The sequence below is a fragment of the Nycticebus coucang genome, chromosome 19, assembly GCF_027406575.1.
Source record: "Nycticebus coucang isolate mNycCou1 chromosome 19, mNycCou1.pri, whole genome shotgun sequence".
Taxonomy (NCBI): Eukaryota; Metazoa; Chordata; class Mammalia; order Primates; family Lorisidae; genus Nycticebus; species Nycticebus coucang.
Window position 1 is genome coordinate 64,553,959 of NC_069798.1, and position 27,180 is coordinate 64,581,138.

Sequence of the window (27,180 nt, forward strand, 5' to 3'; positions counted from 1 at the left end):
CAGACCAGTTCCAAAGGTATGTTTATTATTGTTGTGCAACAGGACGCTTAAATGACCAGTACTTTTTCCCTGAAGTAAACACAAATCTCATACTTCTCCAATGTGTCTGTTGTTAAAAGAGAGTCAAATTAATTCTATATAAATGATACTATTAGTATAAGTGCTTTAATAACATGGCAGCCACACATATTACTACTTACACTCCATGCATAAATTCTGGGTTGCTGACTAAGAGTTATAATATAATACTACATTGTTACATGTCAGAGTCTCTCCTGATGATAGTTTTACTTTAATGAAATAAATTTGACTTTCACCAGATTTAAGTTATTTCATAATCTGTGTCTGCTTTCGTTTGCAAAAATGTATGTGAATAGTAAATCGTAAGACAACTTCCTTGAAATAATTGTTAACAACATGGGAGACCAGATTATGACACACCAAAATATGAACTATTATTGAGCTAAAGGCGATTACAGAGGAGCAGATACAGGCATGCTCGCTGCCCTCCCTCCCTTTCTCTAAAGTCAGGACATAGTTGGACAAAGACAGAGGAACCCTGCCTTCCTTCTGCAAGAGAGAATGAAGTTTAACTGTGGAAGACAACTTTGACCTCAAGGTGTGGAGATGGTACCAGAGGAATCTACATTCACAAGTTTAACCTGGAACTGACATTATTTGCCCCTCTGTTCCCCATTTGCTGCCCCTAGACAAGACTTAGAGTGCTTTTCCTGTCTTGTGACTTCTCTAAAACTTCACTGTTTTTTGTTGAAGACACTGTATAAGCTCAAATTCAAACCTGCCTCTCTGAGAACATACAGAGAACTAGCTCTCTGTATGGCTCCCATGCATATGTGAATATACATGTTAGCAAATTGCTTTCTTCTTATTAATCTGTCTTTTGTTATAGGGTCCATTGCAACTAAGAACCTATGAGCATTGAAGAAAGATTATTTTTCTTCTCCTACACCATTCTAGCAGTTTGTAACTTTAGGTCGATACCTTTGAAAAGTAACAGTAAAACAATAAAGGTTTGGTAAGTGATGCTATATTTAGCCAGGCTTTTCTAAATTCTTTTCTCAACTAGGTCCCATCCTTGCCAGACCTGCATAGCCCAGTCTCAAAATCCTATTGTTGGTTTAGAGAGACTCCCCTACTCTTGATAGCTGATCCCCCCATATCCAATCAAGTTCCTCCTCTGCTGGGGTCCCCCAGGAGATGTCTGATCACCCTGGCCACTTTCAGCTACAAGTTGGTTTAGCCAGAGTCCTTCTCCGCAGTGTTTCCTCTTAGTATACTAACTTTTTTCCACTGGCTCTTTGGCTATACATCACTCCCTGCCCCACCCCACCCCACCCCCGCCCGCCCGATCCCCAACCACACTGTATTTGGGATCGAGCCTAGGTCTATACTGCAATAGTTTCTGAATAAAATCTGTTTTTTCTGGGTGGCGCCTGTGGCTCAGTGGGTAGGACACTGGCCCCCTATACCGAGGGTGGTGGGTTCAAACCTGGTCCCGGCCAAACTGCAACAACAACAACAACAACAACAACAACAACAAAAAAGAGACGGGCATTGTGGCGGGTGCCTGTAGTCCCAGCTACTCAGGAGGCTGAGGCAAGAGAATCGCCCAAGCCCAGGAGTTAGAGGTTGCTGTGAGCTGTGACACCACAGCACTCTACTCAGGGCGATAGGGTTAGCCTCTGTCTCTTAAATAAATAAATCTGTTTTTTCTACTTGTTATAGTTTGAATGTTTGTGTCTTCTCAAAATTCATATGTCAAAGTGCTAATCTCCAATGTGGTGATGTTAGGCAGTAGAGCTTTGGGAGGTTATTAGATCTCCAGGAAGCCCTTATAAATGGGATTAGTGCCCTAATAAAAGAGACCCTGGAGCGCTCACTCACTTTTCTACCACAGGAGGACACAGCTAAGAGGCAGTTGTCCATAAAACAATAAGTGGGCCCCCAGCAGACATTGAATCTGTATGTGTCTTAATTTTGGACTTTCAGCCTCCAGAGCCAAGAGAGATCGTCTTCTGTTATTTATAAGCCACCACGTTTATAGTATTTTGTGATAGCACCCTGAACAGACTAAGACACCACTTGAACTAGTGTTAGTGCCTGGTTTTCTTTCACACAAGGAATTAGGTTTTTTAAAAAGGGATTAACCTTGAATATATGTTTGTTTTCTAATCTAAAGCCTTACTTATAGGCCAGAATCTGAAAATCTTTTGAAGTCGTACTTTTCACATGACTTGGATAAATGAAAGGTGTCTTATTTGAAAACATGCACTGTTAAGAGAGACTATCTTACAACAACTCAAAACTTCAGCAAATCTGGCTGTGTGTGGAGGCTCATGCCTGTAATCCTAGCACTTTGGGAGGCAGGGGCAAGAGGATTGAGACCAAGAGTTCGAGACCAGTCCAAGCAACATGGAAAGACTCTCATCTCTACAAAAAAATAGAAAAATTAGCTGGGTGTGGTGGTGTGCACCTGTAATACCAGCTACTTGGGAGGATTGCTCAAGCCAAGGAGTTTGAGGTTGTAGTGAGCTAAGATGACACCACTGCATTCTAGCCACAGTGCCAGAGTGAGACCTTGTCTTTTTCAAAAAGAAAAAATAAAGTTGCCAAACTTAATGGCTATTATATAAGTAGTTCCATGTATGATCTTCAGATAGATTATTCATCTTGATTCTTGTTCACAAATTGGCAATAATTTCCATAAGCGCATCTGGGAATTTTGTGAACAGAAATAATAAAAACACTATAAAATAAATATATTGTTAGTCATTTTTTCTACTATCTATTTGGTCTCAGGAAAAATCAGTATTTTGACATACATTTCTTTAAAAAAAATGTAAAACATCATTAAACCATTCATTTATTCAAGGTTGGCTACTGAACAGCCACTAAGTGCTCAGCCCTCTGGAAGCTGCTGAGGGTACAGTGGTGATGAGGAAACCTCTGCTCTCTTGGAAGGTAAAGTCTCTCGGGAGAACGTTTAACAAATAATCATGTAAATAATTATGTGATTAAGATCATAATAAGGACCATGAAAGAGAAGTGATAACAGCTGCCATTTATTGAGGATTTACTATCGCCCCACCTCTGTGCTAGGTGTATTATATTATAAAATGATTTAATCCTCTCAGCAGCCCTGCTAGGGTAAGATTTATCATGACTGTCAACAATGACTCTCGTCCCCTAACGGTAGTCAGGTCCCTGTAAGCCATTCAGTGTATGTTCCCAGTTCATGTCAGCCTGTGCCACCCAGTTGTTGCAAGAATCCTGTTAAGTCAGTTTAGAGAGAATGGTCCATCCAGACATGTCATCACCTTCCTATGCTCCCCCAGGTGAAGTCAGATCATTCTGACTGCCTTCAGCAAGAATCCTGTCAAGTTGGTTTAGCCAGAATCCCCTCACTCCTGATGTTTCTTTGCTCTTAATACTTTTCCATCCACTGACCCCACCCTGCTCCCTGGTAACAAATCCCCATTTGTCCATGCTGTTTTGGGGACTCGAACCAGGTTCTATACTAACACCTCTTCCTCTAGTGCAGTTTCCTTAAGTTGCCAATTCAAGTCATTTTCTGGTTTTCTATTGTTTTTTCTTTTTGTGTGTGTGTTTGTGTGCTGTGTATGTTTTTAAATATACGGTTTGGCCTCCCTCACAACATGTCAGCCTCAGGCCACTGGGACTGCTGACCTGTAGGTTTAGGACTCTAGAAAGAGTGATCAAGCAAATACAGCAGGTCTTTTATGACCTCATCTCAGAAGTCATGGAACATTACCTCCAGAGTATGCTGCCTGTCAAAAGTGAGTCACAGTAGTCACCCCAGATTCAAGGAGAGGAGACATTTAGGGAATCAAAGAACTTCTGAATATGTTTTATAATCACTGAAACTTCTTTGTGCTGTTCTTAAATTAGTTGTGCTCCCCTGTTAAGCTCTTAACTCCAACAAAATCCATTCACTTTCTTTCTTTCTTTTTTTTTTTTTGGTAGAGTCACTTTATGGCCCTCGGTAGAGTGCCGTGGCATCACACAGCTCACAGCAACCTCCAACTCCTGGGCTTAAGCGATTCTCTTGCCTCAGCCTCCCAAGTAGCTGGGACTACAGGCGCCCGCCACAACGCCCGGCTATTTTTTGGTTGCAGTTCAGCCAGGGCTGGGTTTGAACCCGCCACCCTCGGTATACGGGGCCGGCGCCCTACTGACTGAGCCACAGGCGCCACCCCATTCACTTTATTTCTATGATCACGCTCCTTCTCCAAACCACTATCACTGCTTACCTGGGCTTCTAACTCCTCTCCTTAATTCCAATCTTGTTAAAATACACTTTTTCCAATTTAGCAATGAAATCTTTTAAAAATGCAAGCTATTTTGCACCCTTCCTTGTTAAAACACTTCTTACTTCTCATTGCTCTTAGAATAAACCTGAAGGTCCTTCACTTTAGCCCCGAAATAATTGGGCTCTTTCCCCGTCTGACTTTATCTCCCTTCTACCCATTTCTTCTCACCATGCTGGCCTTCTTTCTTCCTCAAACATGCCAAACCCTGCCACACCTCAGAGATTTTCCCAGAGTGCTTCCCTGCCCAGATCTTCCCGTGGTCATCTCATTTTCCTCCTTCTCGGTCCAGAACAAAGGTCCAGTTCTCCCCTAGTTACTGTATACCTCATTGCCCTGTTTATTTTCTTCCCAGGGCATGAAAGAATGGTAAGCTAGAACTTTTTGTTCGTTTGCTTAATTATTTAGTGTTGACTCCTTCTTCCCCTTCCCCTCCTCTTCTGCACTAAATTAATCTCTCCAAGGCAGGCAACTCGCTGTCCTGTTTGTTTCCATTCCCACTGACCATGAACTAGGCCTGAAACACAGTGAATGCTTAACAACATTTGGTGAAATATCCTGCACACACACCTTCACCTAAGCCTGGGAATCGAGGACGCTCAATATTTGTTGAATAGTGAATGAAGCCTTAATCTTGCTTTCTGCATCTAATAGGCCCACTTGAATGAGTTTCTTCCTCCTTGAATAAAATAATATTGTTTGTTTTCTAGAGCTGCCTTAACAAAGTACCACCAATGAGGTGGCCTCAAATAGCAGAAATTCATTCTAAGTTCTGGAGGCCAGAAGTGTGAAGTCAAGGTGTTGGCAGGGCATGTTCCCTCTGACCCTCTAGGGAAGAATCCTTCCTTGCCTCCGCTGTTGTCTGGTGGTTGTAGGCAATTTGCAGTGTGTCTTGGCTTGGAGCTGCATCCCTCCAACCTCTGCCCCCATCACTGCACAGCATTCTCCCTGTGTATTTCTGTCCAAAATTTCCTCTTACAAAGAACCAGTCAGTGGATGCGAGTCCACCCTAACCCCGTATGACATCATTTTAACTTGATTACATCTGCAAAGTTTCCGTTTCCAAATAAGATCTCGTTCACATCAACATATCTTCTGGGAAATACCGTTCAGCCCTGGCACAATACCTATACTGGGGGGCTCCCGAGGGAACACCTGACTTTTCTGCCTCCCTTACTTTAGTTTCCCCGCTTAGAGTAGGAGTGGGCCTTAGGCAGCTTACCTAGCTGAGGTTCTCATGCTCTCCAAGCCCACCCAGTCCTTTCCTCCTGGAGTCTGAGACCTTTCTGATAGGACCCTTTTGTTACCAGCTGCTTTCCTCAAGAGTCTACCACTAATGCCCTGGAATTGCTCGCACGCCACGTCTACCATGTGCCGCCCCTGGGAAGATTTAATTCTCATTTTAGTTGTATAATTTAATTGCATTATAAGCAGCGATATGATGGTAATATATGATCACAAGGTAATAAACAACTGATGACATCTAAAAGTGCTATTGCTCTTACCGCGAACATTTGTGCTTTCAGGAACTCCAAATCTAAAGAAACAAGCTCTCATGCAAAATTGTAGTCAGGTCACAGGACATACAGTCTGGATTATCAGGAGTTCCTAATGCTTAGAACCACAGATAAAGGCAAAAGTTTGCCTTTTTGGTAAACGCTGCTCCTGCTCTGGGCTCCTACATTTTGAATTTGGCGAGTGCACAACTTCCCCAGTCCTGGAGAACAGACTTATAAGAGCTGAGATTCTACCCGCCAGCAGTCTCACTGGGAGGGAAAGTGCTGGCGGTCCTTCCAGATTACCCTGGGCTGTTATAGGGGTTCTGGTTCCCGCCTGCTGTAGACAAGAATCCTAACGTCTTCTACTATCGTGTTAACAGGGGGGAATTGTAGGTGATGTTATTTTCTGTTATAGGACATACCTCCTCAGTTTCCAGTGGCAAATACATGACATAGACTCTTCAAAATCAAGGGTGTTTGCTAGGTTTTTGCACATTTGCAGTGCAGTTTTTTACCTACTCATAGACTGACAAAGTAGTCAGAGAGGGCCCAGAATCCTAGGAGTGGAGAAAGGAGGCAAGAGTGAAGTGTTTCCTTTAATCATCTATTAATTAGAGTCTTTGATCTGAAAGAGAACAATGATAAGCTGAGTCAGACGTAGCAGGGACTCTCATGTCGGAACAATATTTTGCTGAATTGCTCCCTTTCTGAGGGAACAAACAGGCCCTGTCACAAACAATACCACACATTTTCTGTCAGGTTTTAAAAGTCCTCAGAGCTTACTGTTCCGGGTGGTAGGTGTCATTCATTCCCCAGTATGTCCCACCTAGCAGAACCTAGCTGCCCATCCAAATAGCACAGACACTCTCTCAATAATTTGCTCTGGAAAGTGGGTACTTGTCACTTCCCAAAGGACAAAGCAGCCCCCGCTATAACTTGAAGTGGATAGTTGAAAGAGAGTCCATTTCCCACAGGGATATTCTCAAATAGATGGAGTGAGGAATGGTATGTTCATCTTTATTCATCAAACATTTCTTGAGTACTCTTGTGAAAAATCATCCAAGACACTAGTGCACACAATACAAAGATGAATAAGATAAAACTTCTGCATTTGAAAAAGGAAAGATAAGGAATCTTGTGATTCAGACTATGGTGTGAAATGTACTCTGAATCCCAGTGGGGCTCCTCCAGAGGGATCGCATCATTTCTGATGGGGCAGATCTGAACCTCGAGTGATGGTGCAGAAATAATCAGAGGGTGGGGTGGGAGAAGGAAGATTCAAGGCAGGCAGAGTAGCATGAGTTAAGGCACACGGTTGGGTCTGTTCAGAGATGGAGTTACCCAGCTGGGCCTGGTGAAGTGTGCTATGAAGGAGAAGAAGTACAAGTGGCAAACCCAGAGGAGCCACCTCTCAGAGAGCTCTGAATGCCAGTCACCGTGCCACCACTGCACACTTTAGATGGAAGGTAAGTGAGCATGGAGTTCATTATCTGACCCGGGACGATGTGGAGATGAACGGTGACACTGTTAACAATCACGGCAGAATACTAGTTACAGTCTGGTACTATCCTGGGCAAACCGGGATCTACGGTCACCTTCATAAATGGGAAATTCTTCAAAGAGAAGCTTTGATGAGGAAGTGCTGTGGTTAAAATACGGGTTTTCTCCACTAAGATGCGAGTTGAGGAGTGAGTTCTTGCCCTGGTGGGACTGGATAAGTGGTGAGGTGAGGCTGGCTCGCATGTTGGGTCGCCTTGACGTGCACTGGCTGCTCCCACTTCTCCACGTGCTGAGATGTGGCACGAAGCTCTCCCAAAGGCCAGAAGAGGCTGCTTCATCTTGGACTTCCCAGCCTCCAGAATCATGAGCTAAATCTCCTTCGTAAATTCTCTAGTTTCAGGTATTACCCTGTAACAACAGAAAACAGACTGGGACATGAGGATACTGCAGTGATTTCATTCCAGAGAACAGGTCTGGAGGTGGGGAGGTCTAGGACTACTACATTAGTTCTTAAGGGCTGCCACAACAAAGTCCCATAAACTGGGTAGCTTAATACAACAGAAACGTATCACTTCACCCTTCTAGAGGATGGCCGTACAAAATCCAGGTGCAACATGGCCGTGCTGTCTCTGAAGGCCCTACAGAGAATTTTTCCTTGCCTCTTCCTAGCTTCTGGTGTTGGCAGAAATCCTTGATGTCGTAGTTTGCAGATACATCACTCCCGTCTCTGCTTCTGTGGTGCTCGTTTGTGTTACATCCTGCTCCCTGAGGCAGGTCTGCCTCTGGGTCTCTTCTCTTACACAGATACCCATCCCACTCGGTTAAGGACTCATTCTATTCCACTATGACTTAATTTCAACTTAACTATCTATAGCTGTAAAGGTATATTCTGAAGTTCTGAGAAGGACGCTGTTTAACTTATACAGACACTATACCAAGGAACTTTGAATGAGTGAAGGTTAGCATTGAACTACCAAGACTGGGAGCGGAGGGTACTGACTTTTATGCACAGTGCAGCTTCCCCCACGGGTCCAGCAGGTGCCTTTAGCACTGAGGAGGTACAGGCATAATGACACATAATGACGTTTTGGTGGTCCTGCAAGAGTATAATAATGCATTTTCATTGAACCTTTTCTGTGTTAAGATACTTTTAGATAGGCAAACAGTTGTGTTACAGTGGTGTATAGTGCTTAGTACAGTACTGTGCTATACAGATTTGTGGCCCAGGAGCAATAGGCTATGTCACACAGCCTGAGTGTGTGTGGGCTCACCCACGTGTGTTTGTGTAAGTGCCCTCTACGAGGGGCACATGACCGAGGATTTCCCAGAACATATCCTGGTTCTTAAGTGATGAAGGACTGTCAGGACTAGGTGGGAACCCTGCACATTGTGTTCCCCGCTGCTTCCCCCAGTTTTCTCAAGTCTAAGCTCCTCTTTTTTCTCCTTTTGGAAGAAAGGAAGAAATTTAAATTTAGAAATCAAACAGGACTTGAAGGTAGTTGGGAAATGTCAGCTCAAGACATGACTTGATTTTTAACTTCATCACCTTGAGCAAATCATTTGATCTCTCAGTTTGGTTCCTCCTCCTTAAAATGAGGATGTTGGACTGTTTATGAGTCTGTAAAATAAGGATGGTGAGGAAGGTCAGTAAGGGTCCTTCTGGCTCTGTAGTTAACACTCTAGAAGTGAGCAGCAGATCTATGCTCCCCATCCTGTTAAGAGAACAGACTTTGAACAGTGCCCTCTGCCACCACCATCTTTCAGCAAGCACAGCTATTGGTCTGTGGCATTTGTAATTGCAAACAACAGAAATCAGTTCCTTGAGCAAAACAGGGAGTTATTATAAAGCTTTGGGAGCTGGTACCAGGACCAGCTGGGTGCAGGTACCCTATTAGATGGGCAGGATCCTCTTCTTCTCCCAGGATGCCCTCCAGGATTGCATCACCTGCTCAAGAGTCCTGGGCAAGAGTCTAATTAGGCAAGTCACAGGCATGTATTTTAGTTGTCCTGGATGTAGGTGAGGCAATGATAAGATTTCCCTCAAGGGGAGACTGAGCTGATGATAGAAGGGTTAGATCAGGCTTCCTCAGCCTTTTTGACACCAGGGACTGGTTTCATGGAAGACAATCTTTGCACGGGATGGGGTGGGGGAGGGGACAAGAGGTGGAGCTAAGGTGGTGACGTCAGCAATGGGGAGTGGCTGTAGGAAATGAAGTTTCACAGGCTGCTGGCTTCCTCCTGTGAGGCCTGGTTCCTAATAGGCCATAGATCAGAACATTTTTGGCAACAAGGATCAATTTCACAGCAAACAATTTTGCCATGGACAGTGGTGGTGGGGAGGTGGACCTCAGGTAGTGATGTTGTGTAGTGGTTTCTATCAGTCCACCCACCAGTAGTGGTCTGTAGCTGGAGTTGAGGACTGCAGGGTTAGATGGCAGATAGCCAACAAGAGAAGGAATGCCTATGGCCAATAAGTGTTTGGAGGCTGATGTGGGAGGAATGTTTCAGCTAAGAAGTTTGAGACCAGCCTAAGCAAGAGGTAGACCCTGTCTCTACTAAAAATAGAAAAAATTAGCCAGGCATTGTGGCAGGTGACTGTAGTCCCAGCTACTTAGGAGGCTGAGGCAGGAGGATCGCTTGAGCCCAGGATTTTGAGGTTGCTGTGAACTATGCTGATGCCACAGTACTATAGCCTGGGCAGCAGTGTGAGACTGTCTGAAAAAAAAAAAAAAGTGTTTGGATTTTAGCCCAGCAGGGAGATTTATTTTAACAGTATATTTAGACACTAATATCCTTACACTGCAGTTGTTGCAGTATTATTAATATCATCACTATTATTGTAATATAGTAGTTATGAGCTGGTATTCTGGAGTCACAGAGACCTAAGTTTTGAATTTTAGCTCTGCCCCATAGTAGCTGTAACTTTGGGAAAGTGTTTACTACCGACACATTAGAAGTCTCAGTTTCCTTATCTGTAATGAAAGGATGCTGATAATACTGACCATATGAGATCACTGTTAAAATTAAAGGATATAATATATACAGAAGAGCCTAATGCAATGTCTGGCTTATACAATAATGTGCATTATCTAGGCCAGGCCCCAGAGGGTTTTGTGCATTATTTCATGTAATCGTTACTACTATTTGACATAGTTAGTATTAGAACCCATTCACTCCCCTTTTACAAAAGTAGAAACTCAGGTTATAATTTGAGAAACTTGTTTGAGGTCAAGTGTGTGAACTGGTCCACCTCTGCCACACTCAGAAGCCCACAGTTTTCTTGGTTATGGGTGCAAATGTCTCCTGGAGCAGTCAACTCCTACCGTGTACAGCCCACTACTGCATTCAGGGGTCACCAGTCCTTACTGCAGAGCACCCTGGTTGTTTTTTAAAGATAAAATTAGGAGACATTGGGATCCCAAGGCAGTATGATAGAAAAGTTTGCTTCTTTTCAAATTGCTGCTTTTTGTTATTACTACTAACCTCTCAGACAATTCTATTTCAATCTATATTCTGCTTTTCATGTGATTGGATATTTGAGAATTGATCACAGTAGCAATGACAGTAGCATTTTGTTAATAAATTCAAGTAAAAATTGAAGACAATTTTTCACCAGGCTAACTTCTAACACAGAATTATACACAAGTGATACCCACTTTGCATACACTATAAAAACCGATGGAATTATCTAAAGATACACAAGTGATACCCACTTTGCATACACTATAAAAACCGATGGAATTATCTAAAGATACATCTTTTCTGTTATTAATCTAGATTTTGTGTTTAGAAGAGTTGTGTATTTTGGACACTTGTGGGAATTAAGATCAACTACTGTTATTGAACATTTTTTTAACTATCAGCTTTATTGAGACATAATTATTGAAACATAATTCAGGTATAGTGAATTCACATGTGCAAAATTTAAAACTTTCCCCCCAGTCTTATTTCTTTGTACTTTCAATTTTCTTTTAAGGTCCATGCTATTCAAGAAACAAAAGTCTCAAAGTCCACAATTCATAAACTAGATTAGAACGATACTTACCTTCCCCTCTTCCAACTTTATTGAGGTTATTAATCATTATATTCATCTTTAATCAGTTTTCATCAAAAGAAAAATAAAAATTCTCCTGTTGATTCTCATCACAAAACTCAAATTTTCTGCTACTGCTACACATTAGTACCACAATCAGCCAATTCCTAAAGAAGTTACCAAGACACATATTTCAATCACCCTATCTTGGAATTCAGTATACAAACAAAAGTGAACTATCACTTGTATGAAATCCCACTAAAAATGATCCTTACTAAATGGAAAAGTAGATGGCTTGAGGCAAAGAATAATTTTCTTTTTTTTAATTTTCACGATTCTGCTGGAGAATGTTGGGGAAGGGTTCCTCACTCGGGGCTCCGTACAGTGTGGGGTGCGCGGGGTCCCCGAGAACTGAGCTGACCTCGCCAGTGCGGGGGTCCTGCCGCCGGCCGCAGGGGCAAAGGGACGGCGGAGGCCGGGCAAGTCCCAGGGGCCGGAGGGCCGAGGAGTTTCCTTTCCGCGTTCGCCAAGGCCACCCCAAAAGGAGAGGCACAAAAGCAAGAACTAGTATTGGAGCAGCGGCTGGGCGCCAAGGACCCGCCGCCGGCGGGCACCGACTGGGGGCGCCCGGCGGGGGCGCGGCTCGGACCCCGCCCCCGGCCCGGATCCCCGCGCCCAGCCCCGCCCACCCCACGACCCTCAGCCCAACTACACCCCGAATCCCCACCCCGGCGCCCGGACACCGCCCCCGTTGGCCCCCCAGTCTCCGCCCCGCGCGCCCCGACGCCCCGCCTGCGCCGCGGGCCCGTGCAGTGGGCGCGGGGCGGCCCGCTCGGCTCCTCCGCAGCCGCTTCCCGCTCGGGCCGAGGCGCCGCGGCCGCGCGCCCCTCCTGGAGCGGGAGGGGAGGACGAGGAGGAGGAGGAGGCAGGAGGCGGGAGGAGGAGGTGCCGGACAGGAGACGAGCGCGGCAGTCGCGCCGGCGCTGGGCGAGGAAGCGGAGCAGGGCCGCCGCCGGTGAGCGTCCGGGAGCCCGAGCCGGAGGCAGGGTCTGGGCTTCGCCTTCCGCCTCCCCGTCTCCCGGTCTCCGGCCGCGAGGCTGCTGCTCTCCTGGGGAGCGGGGGTCTGGTCCGCCGCGGACTGGGCCGGGGAGGCCGCCGGGCGCGGGGCTTCGGCGGCAGGTCTGGGTCAGCGCGAGGCCCCGTGTCGCCTCGGTGGGGACTCCGCGGGCGGTGGCCGGAGTCGGGACCGGGGAGCGGCGGTCCGGGCCGGCTGAGGCCTGCGCGGCCCTTCCCGACCCCTTGGCCTCTGTGGCCGCGGCGCGCCGGGCCCGGGCCGCCGCCTTTGTTGCCCGCGGCTCGCCCGGGAGAGGCCGGGGCTCGGCGAGGCCTGGGCGGCGGCGCGGGGCCTGCGCGGTCCGCCCCCCGCCCCCGCCCGGACCTGCTCGGGCCCGGGGCGCGGGGAGGCCGCGGGCGCGAGGCGGGGACTCGGCGGCGACCCGCAGCGGCCCCGCGGCCAGGTCGCGCTGGGGGCGATGTTTAAAGTGCTGCCGGGACTTTGGTCCCTTCTCCGAGTAAGGGTGCCGCGGAGAGGGACCGACCTAGGCGGCGGTGGGGAAGGTGCGGGATCGTGGAATCATAAACTGCTCTTGGAACCGAGACAGGCCTGAATTTCCGATCGGCTTCAGGAGTTGGCAACTTCAGGTACACCATTGTGGCTCGTGTAGCAGAACTCTGGACGTTTCTCAGCGTCGGGTCCTGGCACCAAACTTGGAATGTGTGCGGTAGTGTGTATCCCAATTTAACATTGAGTCCTAATGTGAAATTTGGGTTTCCCATTCTCACTTCATGGAATTAAGGGCCAGGTGGGAGTAAGTGGTAGAACTCAGGCTTCCGGTAGTGAAGTAAATAACGTCAAACTCAGTCCAGCAGCTATTTCTTGCACGGCTACCGGGATTGGGCCACACGCTGCTGTGCATGAGGATGAAGGTTACAAATTACAGTAATAACGTGAATACAACAACACTCTCTGTGTTCCTAAAAACGTGTATAATTTACTGTGTTCCAAGTAAACTTCTTCTTCAAGGTGAAATGTCTGACATGTCCTCAACCATAGTAGGCAGCAATTTATCTTGACTTTTTTTATGCCACCAACTCGCAACATGAAATCCACTTAGCTTATTTGAATGCATGAATTTTAAATAGAATATTTAGTGCTTTGGAGAGTCAGCCTTATTTGAGAACTTAAGTGGCATTTCTTACCAGTTTTCATAAACCCCCCCCCCAAAAGGGGGGTTTCTCCTCAGTCCTACCTGCATGCATATGGTAAGGTTCCACCTGGCACCTACTCCGCAAAGTCTGTGGCCTTACTCCCTTGAGTCCAACCCCCTCCCAGCCCTGTCTTAGTGCCCTGCAGGAAGTTGACTGATGGACAGCAGACTTGATGAGGTGGGGTAACTCACTGTCTGGAGTTTGGCCTGGGTTAGGGTCAGCAGAGTTTTTCATCTGAACCCCTATTCTTTTTAGGACTTCATTCAGCATGTCTTTTGGAACACTTTATTTGGCTCTTATTATTATCTTTTTAAATACTCTCTGAATTGGTAGCAAGTACCTGGCCTTGCCCCTTTCTCTTACAGTGGAAGATAGGCTGGCCTTGAACACTTGTCTCCTGTCTTTTCTTGGCAGGCCACCTGTAGGGTGTGGCAGGGAAGGGATTTGTGTGCCACTGAGCATTGGGTGGAAGAGCTCTGATATACTACCTGGGTTTCTGGTCATTTCTCTCTCCCATGTTTATTCTCTAGTCTTTTTAGTGGCCCTCTTTTTGGGGAACAGAAAGCAAGTCATCTTAGGACTATCTTGTGTAACTTCACTCCTCAGAGAAAACACTGTTTTCGCCCTTGTGGCCAGTTTTCAGGAAACTTTTGCTATTGACTGTATCTTTTCTTTTTCTCGTAGAAGTAATTGTGCAATCTTATTTAAAAGTTAAACTCTATAGATGACCCCTAGTTTAAGATTTTTCTATTTTACAATGGAGTAAAAGAGTATGCTCCTCAATTTGTGAGCTGATAATAAATCCATCGTAAGTTTTGACTTGCGATATTTTCAATTTATGATGGGCTGACTGCGGTATAAACCCACTGTTAAGGAGAGGAGCACCTGTATTCTGAAAAGGAAGGGTGATTATGACCATTTCAGAATCTGTAGCAATTATTGTTATTCTTTCTAATAAATAAGCTGTCAGGGGCAGCGCCTGTAGCTCAGTGGGTGCTGGCGACATACAGTCTGGTGGGTTCGAACCTGGCCTGGGCCAGCTAAAACAACAATGACAACCACAACAAAGAAATAGCTGGCGGGTGTCTGTAGTCCCAGCTACTTGGGAGGCTGAGGCAAGAAAATCGCTTAGACCCGAGAGTTTGAGGTTGCTGTGAGCTGTGACACCACGGCAGTCTACCGAGGGTGACATAGTGAGACTCTGTCTCAAAATAAATAAATAAATAAATATGCTATCAGGAGAAATGGAATGATACACACATACATATGTTGGAAGTTTGAAGTCAGATGTTATTTATAGTCTAGATCAGCTAATGGATGTGTACACACCCTATTTTAGGGCTTCGTAAGGGTGAGTAAGTCAATGACCTAAAGGTATGAAGATCACCTTTTGCCATTTTCTGTTTGTTGGATTCTTTACAGGAAGTGAAGATCATTTGTTTTCATTTTCTGCCCTTGTCCCGACCTCTGCCAATTCTGGAAATGGCACTTACACCTGAGGACTTTTGTGAAATTATTCCTTTTATGAGGAAGAAATATCTAATACCAGTATATATCATAAAAAGGGAAACTTTCTTATGGGACTAGGTTGATGGGAATAATTAGTCAGGTATTGAGAGAGAAACAACAGTGGGACCTGTTTTATTTTGTTTTGAGAGTGAAATTGTCATCAGCATTTTTAGGTGTAATTTATTATGTTCGGCATGTCCCTGGAGCCAAGTAAGTAGTGAAGGTGTTAGGACTTCGGGCACAGTTGACTGAAACCGACTTCAGGGTTTTCACTGATCCACACAAACATTACATTTTACTTTGTTAGGACAGTTGTTTTTAGATAGTTGTTGGTCTTGCTGATATTCCAGAGGAGATATACTAGGCAAAGTCACTTATGAGTTCACTTCCCGGCCAGGCTCTGTGGCTCACACCTGTAATCCTAGCACTTGGGAGGCCAAGGTGAGTGGATTGCCTGAGCTAACAAGTTCAAGACCAGCCTGAGCCAGAGCAAGCCTTCGTCTCTAAAAATATCTGGGCATTGTAGTGGGCACCTGTAGTCCCAGTACTGGGAAGGCTGAGGCAAGACAATTGCTTGAGCCCAAGAGTTTGAGGTCACTGTGAGCTGTGACCTCATGGTACTCTACTGAGGGTGACAAAGTGAGATTGTCTCCAAAAAAAAAGGGGGGGGGTTCACTTCCCACATTGCATGAGGACGTTTTGGAGGTGTTGGAGCACTTACTGGCTCTGGGACCCTGAACTGAGTTTTATGTCCCTTCTGAGTCTTATTCCTCATATGGGGCTAACGGGATAATAACCCATTTCACAGTCATAGTCTAGATTTTATTTAAAGTAAAATCCAGGATGGGCATGGTGGCTCATGCCTGTAATCCTAGCACTCTGGGAGGCCAAGGCAGGTAGTCACGAGTTCAAGACCAGCCTGAGCCAGAGCCACACCTTGTCTGTAAAAAAAATAGCTGGATGATGTGGTGGATGCCTGTGGTCATAGCTACTTGGGAGGCTGAGGCAAGAGAATCACTTGAGCTATGACACCTTGGCACTCTGCTGAGGGCAACAAAGGGAGACTGTCATACACACACAAAAAGTAAAATCCATGCTCTTTACCATCAGCCACAAGCTTTCAGCCTAGCTGTGCCCTATCCTTTTTTTTCCAGCTCTGTTTGCCTGCAGTGTCCTTCAGAGGCTCCTCCTGTTTTTGGTTTATTCTTAGATCTTTATTGCCAATGCCACCACCTTAGAGAAGCCTTCCTTGATTGTCTTATGGCTCCTTCATTAATCTCCGTACGCTGACCACCTCCTTGCGTTGACCTAATTTTCGTAGACTGGACTTGAATCACATGTACAAATCAGTACAGTAGGTCTTGTTCCTTACGTTGACCACCTGCGTGTTTTGGCCATTGGTTGCAGTCCTTTGGCTGGTCAATTTACAGAGGTTTGACTGGAATTTGTTTACTTGTTTCTGGTTTATTTCTCCCCTCCCCTCCAATACAAATTTCAGAATGTTTACTGTGGTCTTTCCTTTTTCTGTCCCCAGCACATCCATGGGGCCTGGCTGAGCAGAGACATGGTATATGAAAAAGTACTTGTAGTTTTCATATTGTCAACTATACATGAAAAGGCAAAGACATCCTGTATAGATATCAGAAAGCTGTTGGTGTTTGCGGTATTTATCCCTGTCTGAGCTAATCTGCTAGCAGAATAATTCACAGCACTAATAAAACCAAAGTCCTTGTGATTGCATGACCCAAACAGCTCACTGGAAGCTTGTAGAGCCATACTGTGCGTCTGAGCTGACTCACATAGCAGACTGACTTTCAGCGTAGATGCACAGAGCTTCATCACTTCTGAAAGTATAGTTATTTATAGTGTGTGGAAAGTAACCATTCCAAAGCACATTTCCCTTCCTATTAGCTTACTTAGCTTAGTATAGTAAAAGCTCTGTTACACGGAACCTCCCGGCATCCTTGGCTTTCTGATGGAGAATTAAGCAAGGCAAGTGGGACACCTAGCCCACTTCACTTGTCACCCGTGAAGGCAGTCTCTTGTGGGGAAGCAGATATCTAGACTTTAATTTCAGCCCTTGGTTGGATTCTATAAGGTATTTAAAATACATTTTTTTCCTTTATAAAATAATAATAATGTTTTTCTCAGAGTTGATGTGAAAATTGAATGAGATAATATATGTCAATATAGTAGTTCAGTGCCTAGATTATAACAAGTGCTAATAGTAATAGTTAAAAATATATCACGATTAGTGAAAATAAATATTCTGATTAGTCAGCGGTGTCCGCGTGAGATTTGGGTTTTCTTGTTATGAAGCCTAGAGTGGGAAAAGGATGTGAGACTAAAGGGACCAAAGAAGCGTGGCAATAGAGGAGAATCAGTGGGAGACTGCGGGGGTATTCGCCGTGGTGCAAGTCAAGGGAGTGGTCTGGCGTATAAGTGGTGAATGGTCCCTGTGTGTTGTGTTGTTGGCCGTGTGTGTGTGTGTGTGTGTGTGTGTGGTGTCATTGCATGGCTGTGTGTGTTTGGCCGTGTGAGGGGGGTGTCATTGCATCTTCTTGGTAGGAAACATAGAACAAAAATGTGCTGCACTTTGCCTTCTCTGCTGACCCTTCTGCTCTGGGAAGTCTTGTTCTAATATTGTTCTAGCACTCTTAACAGCCATCATACTAAAATATTTTCTTTTTCTTTATTTCTTTTTTCTTTTTTTTGATCGAGTTTCTCTCTGTTACCCAGGCTAGAGTGCCATGGGGTCAGCATACCTCGTGGCAACCTCAAACTCCTGGGTTCAATTGATCATCCCACCTCAGCCTCCCAGGTGGCTGGGACACAATGGCACCTGGCTGATTTTTCTATTTTTAGTATTTTTAGATGGCGTGTTGCTCTTGCTCAGGCTGGTCTTGAACTCCTGACCTCAAGCGATCCCCTCTCTCTCCCCGCCTCCCAGAGTGCTAGGATTACAGGTGTGAGCCATGGTGCCTGGCCTTAAGATTATGAAAAGGACATCATACTTGGAGACTGTTTGGGGGGTGACTATCCCGTTTTCCCTCATAGTGGACTCGAGTACAGGGAAGAAAAGAAACAAGGCAGGATCTGAAGCCCTGAGAGGCAGACGGTGATCTGAACAGAGTAACCCTGAGTGGCGGCACTACACCATCTGGACATTTTCCAACAGGTAAATTGGGGAGAGACAGCCATCTGATATATACAGCAGTTTGGGACAGCATGAGATTACATTTAATATACAAACTGTGCTTGAACTATCTCTAGAATATCTAGACAGGGAATATTCATTATTTGCTCTGGACAGACCATTATTGGGTGCTACTTATGGTATACTCACTGTGATTTTTGTGGTAGACTTTATATTGACCTCACCAATAACATGCTGGTGGTTGAAGCAGGTTAAGGCACTTTAAAAGTCAGATGATTTGTTACTTTGTATGTGTGTTACTTTCCTTAGGTAAAGTTTTTTTTTTTTTATGTTTATAATGTGTTTGTTATTAACGCTTACTATGTATGTATTTATTTATTTAGAGACAGAATCTCACTTTGTTACCCTCTGAGAGTGTCGTGGTGTCACAGCAACCTCAAACTCTTGGGCTCAAGTGATTCTCTTGCTTCCGCCTCCCAAGTAGCTGGGACGACAGGCACCCGCCACAGCACCTGGCTGTTTTTTAGAGATGGGGTCTTGCTCTTGCTCAGGCTGGTCTTGAGCTCCTCAGCTCAAGCATTCCACTCTTCCTTGGCCTTACAGAGTGCTAGTATTACAGGTGTGAGCCACCTCGCCTGGCCTTAATTTTGATTTTAAATAGAATATTATCATCCCTTGGATGGTAGTCATGTTATCTGTCGGCATTGCTTTTGAAGTTAAAAAAAAGTAGCATTAAAATTTTTTCTTTCTATTAATATATTTAGGGAATAACATTGTCATTTAGTATCTCATACTGTCAAGATATGTAAGCAAATACCAATGCATAGAAGTGTATGAGGGTTTTAGCAGTTTTATGCATTTGCAGAATTGCTGCATTTTAGAGCTAGAATCCTACTGGTTATAGACTTATCTTTTTCCTTACAGAGATAATGAGGAAGTTGAGACTAAGTGGTTCTGTGCCCAGAGCCACAGACCATATGACTAGTAGATTTTAGAGTTGAGTATTTCGTTGGGTTGTAGCAAATCTTCTTGTCATTGATGCAAGATATTTTAATTTTTTTTTTTTTTTTGCTGGGGGACAGTGTCTCACATTGTCACCCTTGGTACAGTGCCGTGGCGTCACAGCTCATAGCAACCTCAAACTCTTGGACTTAATCCATCCTCCTGCTTCAACCTCCCGAGTAGTTGGGAATACAGGAGCTGCCACAACACCCGGCTTTTTTTTTTTAGTGATGGGGTCTCGCTCTTGCACAGGCTGATCTCAAACTACTGAGCTCAGTCTGTCTGCCTTGGCCTCCCAGAGTGCTAGGATTACAGGTGTGAGCCACTTCGCTTGGCCAGATATTTAATTTCATCCTGAGACCTGGGGAATTTGGATTTGTGTCTTCATGACTCTTAGAGGGTGACCTGTGTTTGAAGAGCAATACATAATCTTTTTTTTTTTTTTTGAGTCTCATTTTGTTGCCCTCGGTAGAGTGCTGTGGTGTCACAGCTCACAGCAACCTCAAACTCTTGGGCTTAAGCGATTCTCTTGCCTCAGCCTCCCGAGTAGCTAGGACTATAGGCGCCCACCACAACAATGCCTGGCTAGTTTTAGAGACGGGGTCTTGTTCTTGCTCAGGCTGGTCTCGAACTTGTGAGCTCAGAAAATCCACCTTCCTTGGCCTCCCATAGTGCTAGGATTACAGGTGTGAGCCACCACTCCTGGCCTAAGGGACAGAATCTAAGCCAGAGTACAGCAGCATCAACTTGGGACATCTTTTCTCCTTCCTGTGTGAGCGCTCCTTGTTTTTGAGTTTCTTAGTTTACTTGCTTGATTCAATGGAAGTAACTTCCTAAGAAAGGTGATGAGAGAAATACATCTTTTGAGACCTTGTGTATCAGAAAATGTCTGTGTTCTAAGTATTTGGTTTATGCCTAAATTCTAAGTTAACATTTTATTCAGTATAGAACAGGTTATTTCGCAGTGGAAGATTAACTCTGGAATCCTAGTGCACAGATGAAGGTCTGTTCCTGGCTTTCACAGAGGCTGCAGTTGGCCTTGGCTCCTCTGCCCCTCCCTCTGGATCCCCCCTGCTTTCACCTGTGTGCCGAGGCAGATGGAGGCATGCCGCTAGATCACACCGACTGTCCACTGGCCAGAGCCGTCCCTGTGCCCTTCAAGGTTGCCCAGAGATGTTGACCAGCACAGGGAGAGTCCTTGGAAATGGGTGTCATAGTTGAAAGTAGTGTCTCCTGGAGGCTTGAAGCTATGGCTCCTGGTCTCTGGCTTTCCGTGTTACCATTCAGTCAGCTGCCACCTGTTACCCAGACATTTGTACGTCATGCTTGTCTTTCTCTTTTCTAGAAGTTTTTGAGACCTTTGTGTTATCTCCTAAACACTAAAATTTCAGCAGGGTTAGCCTCATTACTGTCCTTTTCCTTTTTGTATGTATTCATCCTTTCATTCTGCAAACTCGTGCTCTTCTGTTCTAGGAAAATTTTTAAAATATTGTTTTAATTTTTCCCCTTTCATTTTCTATCTTCACTACCCCCCATCAGAAGCTCCTGGATTGATCTGTTCTCTTACTTTTTCTCTCAACTTTTCCTGTCGGGGTTTTTTGTTTGTTGTTCTTTTGTGACGGTTTTTCATTGAATTTTTAACTTTGTTTATGCGAGTTTTTGTTTTTGGTGTTTCCTGTCCTCTTCGTTCCCCTCCTCCTCCCTCCTCCTCTCCCTCCTCCCTCCTCCCCCACTCCTCTCCCTCCACCTGACTCTTGTGTCAGATTTGTGATTCCTTTTCTCAGGCTAGTTTTTTGTTGTCTTCCCTTTGGCTACTCTTAGATGTTAGTTTCTTCCAGTTTGTCTAAACCAGTTAGCACTATTACCATGTGCTTTAATTTGTTTTCTAATTTTCATTGTTCCTGCGTTTTTTTTTTTTTGGATAATGGAAGAGAAGGAGTGTATGCCTAATCAGGAGCTCATCTACCATTTATTTTCTTCCTTTCTAAACCGTTTTTTGTTTGTTTGCTAGCACTGATGAATATCACAGTCTTTGTTTTGGAGGGAAGCCATACTGATATTTCTTTAAATACAGGTAATGTGTTTTCAGCTAGTGCTCTTAATTCATGAAGTGACTGTTGATCTGTAGTAAGTAACATGAATTATTTTATCTTTTTTTTTTTTTAACATGTAAGAAAGCATGAATTATTTTAAATTGGGCAATTTTAGAAGCATCAGGAGATCTCATCTTTGGAAACCTATAGGTGATTACTTTTGACAATCAGATTATCATTTTATAATGTAAGTAATCTTTTCCATCTTGGAATATTTTTATATTATTTTTTTAAGGACATATTATTAATTTGAATAATTATTGCTTTTTAAGATATCCCCTTTAGCTGTAATGATAAATGAATAAAGTTTATATTGGCTTTTAATATGTATTTAATAATAAATCCTATGTGGATTACTTTTTGTATCCCAAGTGTGCTATTCTAAAACTCCATTTTTAATTTGGGTATGCCTTAGAAAATGAGGAAAAGATTATTTTAACTGAAAGTTCATATTCAATTCAAATAATGAAAAAATCTTATACATTCTATACAAAACTGTTTGAATAATTGACAGATTGGTTCTTGAGTGTAACCTTTTTGGGTTAAGATCTAAAGGCTCTCAGCAGTCAAAAGAATTGTGTTACTTTTCAATTATTTTTACATGCATGTTGCCTGTCAGAAGTTAAAACGTTTTGCTTTAGTTCAATACATTCACAGTTTTTATATGTAAACGAATTGCTTTAAATCTTGAAAGAATGAAAAATGATGAAGGAATTTCATCAAAGCTCTATTTATTACAATACTCCTGACCAAGAACGAAAATAGCAAACACACACAGAGATCATCTTTGGACCCTACTAGTTCGTCAGATCTTAATTAAACTTGGTTTAATTAATGAGGTTATATTTTTTCATAGACAATGAAAGTAGTGAGTTTCTTTTTTAGGATATTTGCTTTATTTTTAACTAAAATAATTCTGTTGACATGGCATTTATTAAAATGTTAAATTTTGGGTTTTAATGTGTAATTGTCAGCTACGATTATATACAGGTGAATTGTATTAAGATAACTGCATCTAAAACAGTATTTTACATTTCTCATCCTAGAGGTCAGGATGCATTATATCAGAAAGTATTACAGTATTTCCTTTAAGCCAGAAGGTATTATAATAGACACTTTTAAACTGACAACTGTAGTTACACCTTTAGCCAGTAGGGCAAGGGTGTGGAGGTCATGAGGGATCTTGGTAAGTTGGGGCGCTTCGTGTGCAGTGTGAGAATGCGTCAGTCTGCTCAAGTCTCCACCGACTTAAGGTAGAAAACTATCCGTTTGTTGGAATGTGTAATACTTGTTTTATAGACGACGTGGCCAGGTAGAGTGAAGATAAGAGGCTGACTCACTCCTTGCGATTTATTTCCAACAACAACAGCCATTCTCTAAGCTGACAGGTGTGTCTCCAGCAGTTCATTTCAGTTCTGACACTACCTGGAGTTAGCGTAGACCCCCAGGAGTTAGAGAGCGCAGGCCCGTAAGAGTGTCTCCACTTCAGATGCTGGTGGCAAGTCCTGGGCCACTCACACTTCCCACAGACTGGCTGTCAATCAGGCTGCCATGACCTCTTCCTCAGATAATTCGCTAGAACAGCTCAGGTCTCAAGAAAACACTTTACTTACGTTTACTGGTTTATTATGATGAAGGATAACAGCTCAGGGACAGCCACATGGAGGGTGCACAGGGGAGAGAGGGGGGTGATGTAGAGCTTCCTTGCCCTCTTGGTGGGGAGCGCCCTCTAGCCCTCCTGTTCAGAAGCTCCTCAGTCTGGTTGTTAAAGAGTTTCTCTGGAGCTCAATCTCTAACCCTCCCCGCCCTCTCCAGGTTAGGGGATGAGCCTGTGAATTCCCATACTCTTAATTTCCAAGTCTGTCTGGTGACTTTCCCTATCCAGAGATAGGAGCCCCACCCTAAATCCTGGCATTTGCATAAAGTCTGGAGTCCTTGAAAGGGGCTTGTTCTGAATAACAAAAAATACTTTTATCAGGAAATTCCAAGGGTTTAGGAGCTCTGTGTCAGGAACGGGGGACATAGACTATTTCTTGTGCTATAGTTATTGGTAAATAAATTGGTTAAGTACCTAGACAGGTGTAAAAAAAAATCTATGTATTAGAGATTTAATATATAGGGTCGGCGCCCATAGCTCAGTGAGTGGGACGCTGGCCACATACCCTGAAGCTGGCGGGTTCAAGCTCAGCCTGGGCCTGCAAAACAACAATGACAACTGTAACCAAAAATAGCCAGGCCTTGTGGCAGGCGCCTGTAGTCCCAACTACTTGGGAGGCTGAGGCAAGAAAATCGCTTAGGCCCAAGAGTTTGAGGTTGCTGTGAGCTATGACACCACGGCACTCTACTGAGGGCAACATAGTAAGACTAAAACAAAACAAAACAAAACAAAAAAAAAACGGAATTTAATATGTACAATTGGCCCTTCCATATCTGTGGGTTCTGCGTCCACAGATTCAACCAATCCTGGATTGAAAATATTCAGAAAAGAAACAAACAACAAAAAAATGCAACAATAAGAATAATACAGCTTTAAAAAACAATATCATATAATAATTATAATAGAACCTCTGTAAGTTGACCACCCCCTGGGACTGTACCAAACTGGTCAAAATACAGAGGTGGTCAACATAAGACACTAGGCCTTTGTACTGATAATTACACCTGCATGTTCAGTCTGTGAAAACTGGATCTACTTAAGGAGGTGGTCAGTGTGGGGAGGCGGTCAACTATGGAAGTTGTACTGTATTGACATAGCATTTATATTGTATTAGGGTTTATAAGTAATGTAGAAATGATTTAAAGTATACAGGAAGGTGCGCATAGGTTCTGTGCAGACGCTGTGCCATTTTATATAAGAGATTCAGGTCTTTGGGGTTTGTTAGCAGCAGCAGAAGGTCCTGCAACCAGTCGTCTGTGGATACTGAGGGATAACTCCATACACACATACACAAAGATAATGGTGAACTGATATATATGGGCGTATTACTTTTAAAATCCAAACTGTTAACATCTGAATAAAAAAATTAAGGAGAGGGCGGTGCCTGTGGCTCAAAGGAGTAGGGCCCAGGCCCCATATGCCAGAGGTGGTGGGTTCAAACCCAGCCCCAGCCAAATCCTGCAAAAAAAAAAAAAAAAAAAATTAAGGAGAATTGAACACTCATTCATTAACCAATTCTTATAAACCAGCCCTATTAACATTTTTAGATGACGAATATCTGCCTGGCTGTGAAGGTGGATAAAAAACATGCAAATACAATCAAGTTAAGAAAAAGTTGCCATAATTGAATATTTCATATTCAGTTTAATACGAATGCAGTGAACACAGTTATAGTGAAGGATGCTTAGAAATGTTCATCTAAAAGTTGTTCTTTGCAGGTTAAACATCAAAGCGTTTCTCTGCACGTTTATATTTCATTGAACCAGATAATTTTAGAACTAAATAAGATGTAGAGATCAACCCTCTTATTTTATATGGAGATCCACTTGGTGTCACCAAATACAGGCTAGTGCGACCCCATATTTTGTTCAGTAGCCCACAAAAGGGAATGAATCACTTGAGAATTTATTAGAACTTTTACTATAAATATCAACTCATTCTTAAGTTATTCAATCTTTATTTTTTCTTAACTTGATTGTATTTAAATTTTTTTATCCACCTTTGTAGTTATGCAGATATTCATACTGCTTTTTAAAGTAGAAGTTGAGCTTACTATATATAATCTTGAGGCTTTGGAAGAAGTCAAAGAAATTTATTGTGTTTCATATATTTGTATTTGTGTGTAGCTGTCAAGATCTGTGGAGGGTCTGAGATTTTACCCTACTTATAGTCTAACAGTTTCTTGGATACTGGCAGAAGACATGCGATGGCTGGGTCAGAGATAAAGGACCTTATTACTCAGGGTAATCGCAGTAGCCAGAGTGACAGTGACTGTCCCGTTTTCCTGGGAACCAGGGCCATGTTGAGAATAGACTGTGGGGAGGGAGGGTCAAAGGAGAGAGCAAGGAAGCTAATTAGGAGGCTGTTGAGTAAAGCAGGTGAGAGAGGGCCGTAGTCTGGACCCGTGTAGTGGTAAAAAGTGTTTGGATTCTCTGTATGTTTTCAAGGTAGCTGAGATTGGGATTTCATGACATACTGTAAGTGAGGTATGGGAGAAAGGAGCCAAGAATGGTTCTGAATGTTTTATCTGAGTAGTTGGAAGAATGGAGTTGCCATGAATGGAAATGGGAAAGCCTGCAAGATTTCTGGGTAGGTGAGAATGTTCCAGAGTTTAGTTTTGTACATGTGAAGTCTCAGTTATCAAGACAGTGGAAGTGGCAGCATCAAGGGGTTGAATATAACTAGTCTGTAAATGAAGACAGATGGAAATTTGGGAGTGGAGGGCGCATAGGTGCTATTTGTTGCCGTGAGATTGAATGAAATTAGTATGAGTAGAGATGGCGAAGAGGTGACCAAAGCCCAACTGCTGGTTTGCTCCACCATCAGGAGGTGGAGGGAAGCTAGCAAAGGAATATGAGAGTGTGGTATTTAAGAGAGGTGGTATTACATCAGGGAAAAGGAGTGGTCAGGTATGTGACATAAAGCCTCTAAGGTAAAGACTGAGAATTGATGCTGCGTTTGCAATGTGGTCACCATTGGTGACTTTGACAAGAGCAGCTTCTGTGTGGTGGTTGTGGAGAAGGCTTTGGTGTGGGCATAAGAGAAAGTCAGCATAGATGTACGCAATTCTCATAGATATACACAACTGTAAGCATAGATGTACGCGATTCTCATAGATATACACAACTGTAAGCATAGATGTACGCGATTCTCATAGATATACACAACTGTAAGCATAGATGTACGCGATTCTCATAGATACAACTGTAAGCATAGATGTACGCGATTCTCATAGATATACACAACTGTAAGCATAGATGTACGCGATTCTCATAGATGTACGCAATTCTCATAGATATACACAACTGTAAGCATAGATGTACGCGATTCTCACAGATACAACTGTAAGCATAGATATACGCGATTCTCATAGATACAACTGTAAGCATAGATATACGCGATTCTCATAGATATACACAACTGTAAGCATAGATGTACGCGATTCTCATAGATACAACTGTAAGCATAGATGTACGCGATTCTCATAGATATACACAACTGTAAGCATAGATGTACGCGATTCTCATAGATGTACGCAATTCTCATAGATATACACAACTGTAAGCATAGATGTACGCGATTCTCACAGATACAACTGTAAGCATAGATATACGCGATTCTCATAGATACAACTGTAAGCATAGATGTACGCGATTCTCATAGATATACACAACTGTAAGCATAGATATACACGATTCTCCTGGGGTGTTTTACTGCAGGGGGAATTAGATGAGACCATAGCTGGTGGGGAAAGTGGTGTCAAGACAGTTCTGTTTACATTTTCAGGAATGAAGCAGTAGAGAGGGGAGTGTGTCAGGAGACGAGGTGCACAAGTGGAAGGTGAGGTGTCTTTACAGGGTACAGGCCAGAGGAGGCAGGGAGCAGTGTTGGTAAGTGGTACGCGTGGTGGTGGTGTCTGAAGTCCCCTGATGTTCTTTCTTTTTTCAGTGACACAGGAAGCTGGGCTGTCACCTGAGATGGGAAATGGGGGAGTGAGTGTCACAGGTGGGAGGAAAGAAGAGGGAGGGTGTGAAATGGTTGGCAGGGGAAGAGGTAGACACGAACCCAACAAGGAGAATGTAGCTTGATACCAGGCGTCATCAAGGATCCACG

At 43.8% G+C, this 27,180-nt stretch overlaps 1 protein-coding gene across 5 annotated transcripts in view; it reads left to right on the forward strand.

The window, feature by feature from the left end:
* The first annotated feature begins 12,214 nt into the window (after nt 1-12,214).
* The window catches only part of SOCS6 (suppressor of cytokine signaling 6), a 30,909-nt gene continuing 15,943 nt past the window's right edge, over nt 12,215-27,180 (forward strand). For 2 of the 5 annotated variants that reach the window (XM_053571645.1, XM_053571649.1), the window contains exons 1-2: nt 12,771-13,082; nt 18,216-18,336. The gene's annotated coding sequence lies outside the window, so the exon portion shown is untranslated. Of the gene's footprint in view, nt 12,397-12,770; nt 13,083-18,215; nt 18,337-27,180 lie in introns of those variants that run through there. The other 3 variants (XM_053571646.1, XM_053571643.1, XM_053571648.1) reach the window with 3 other exon arrangements.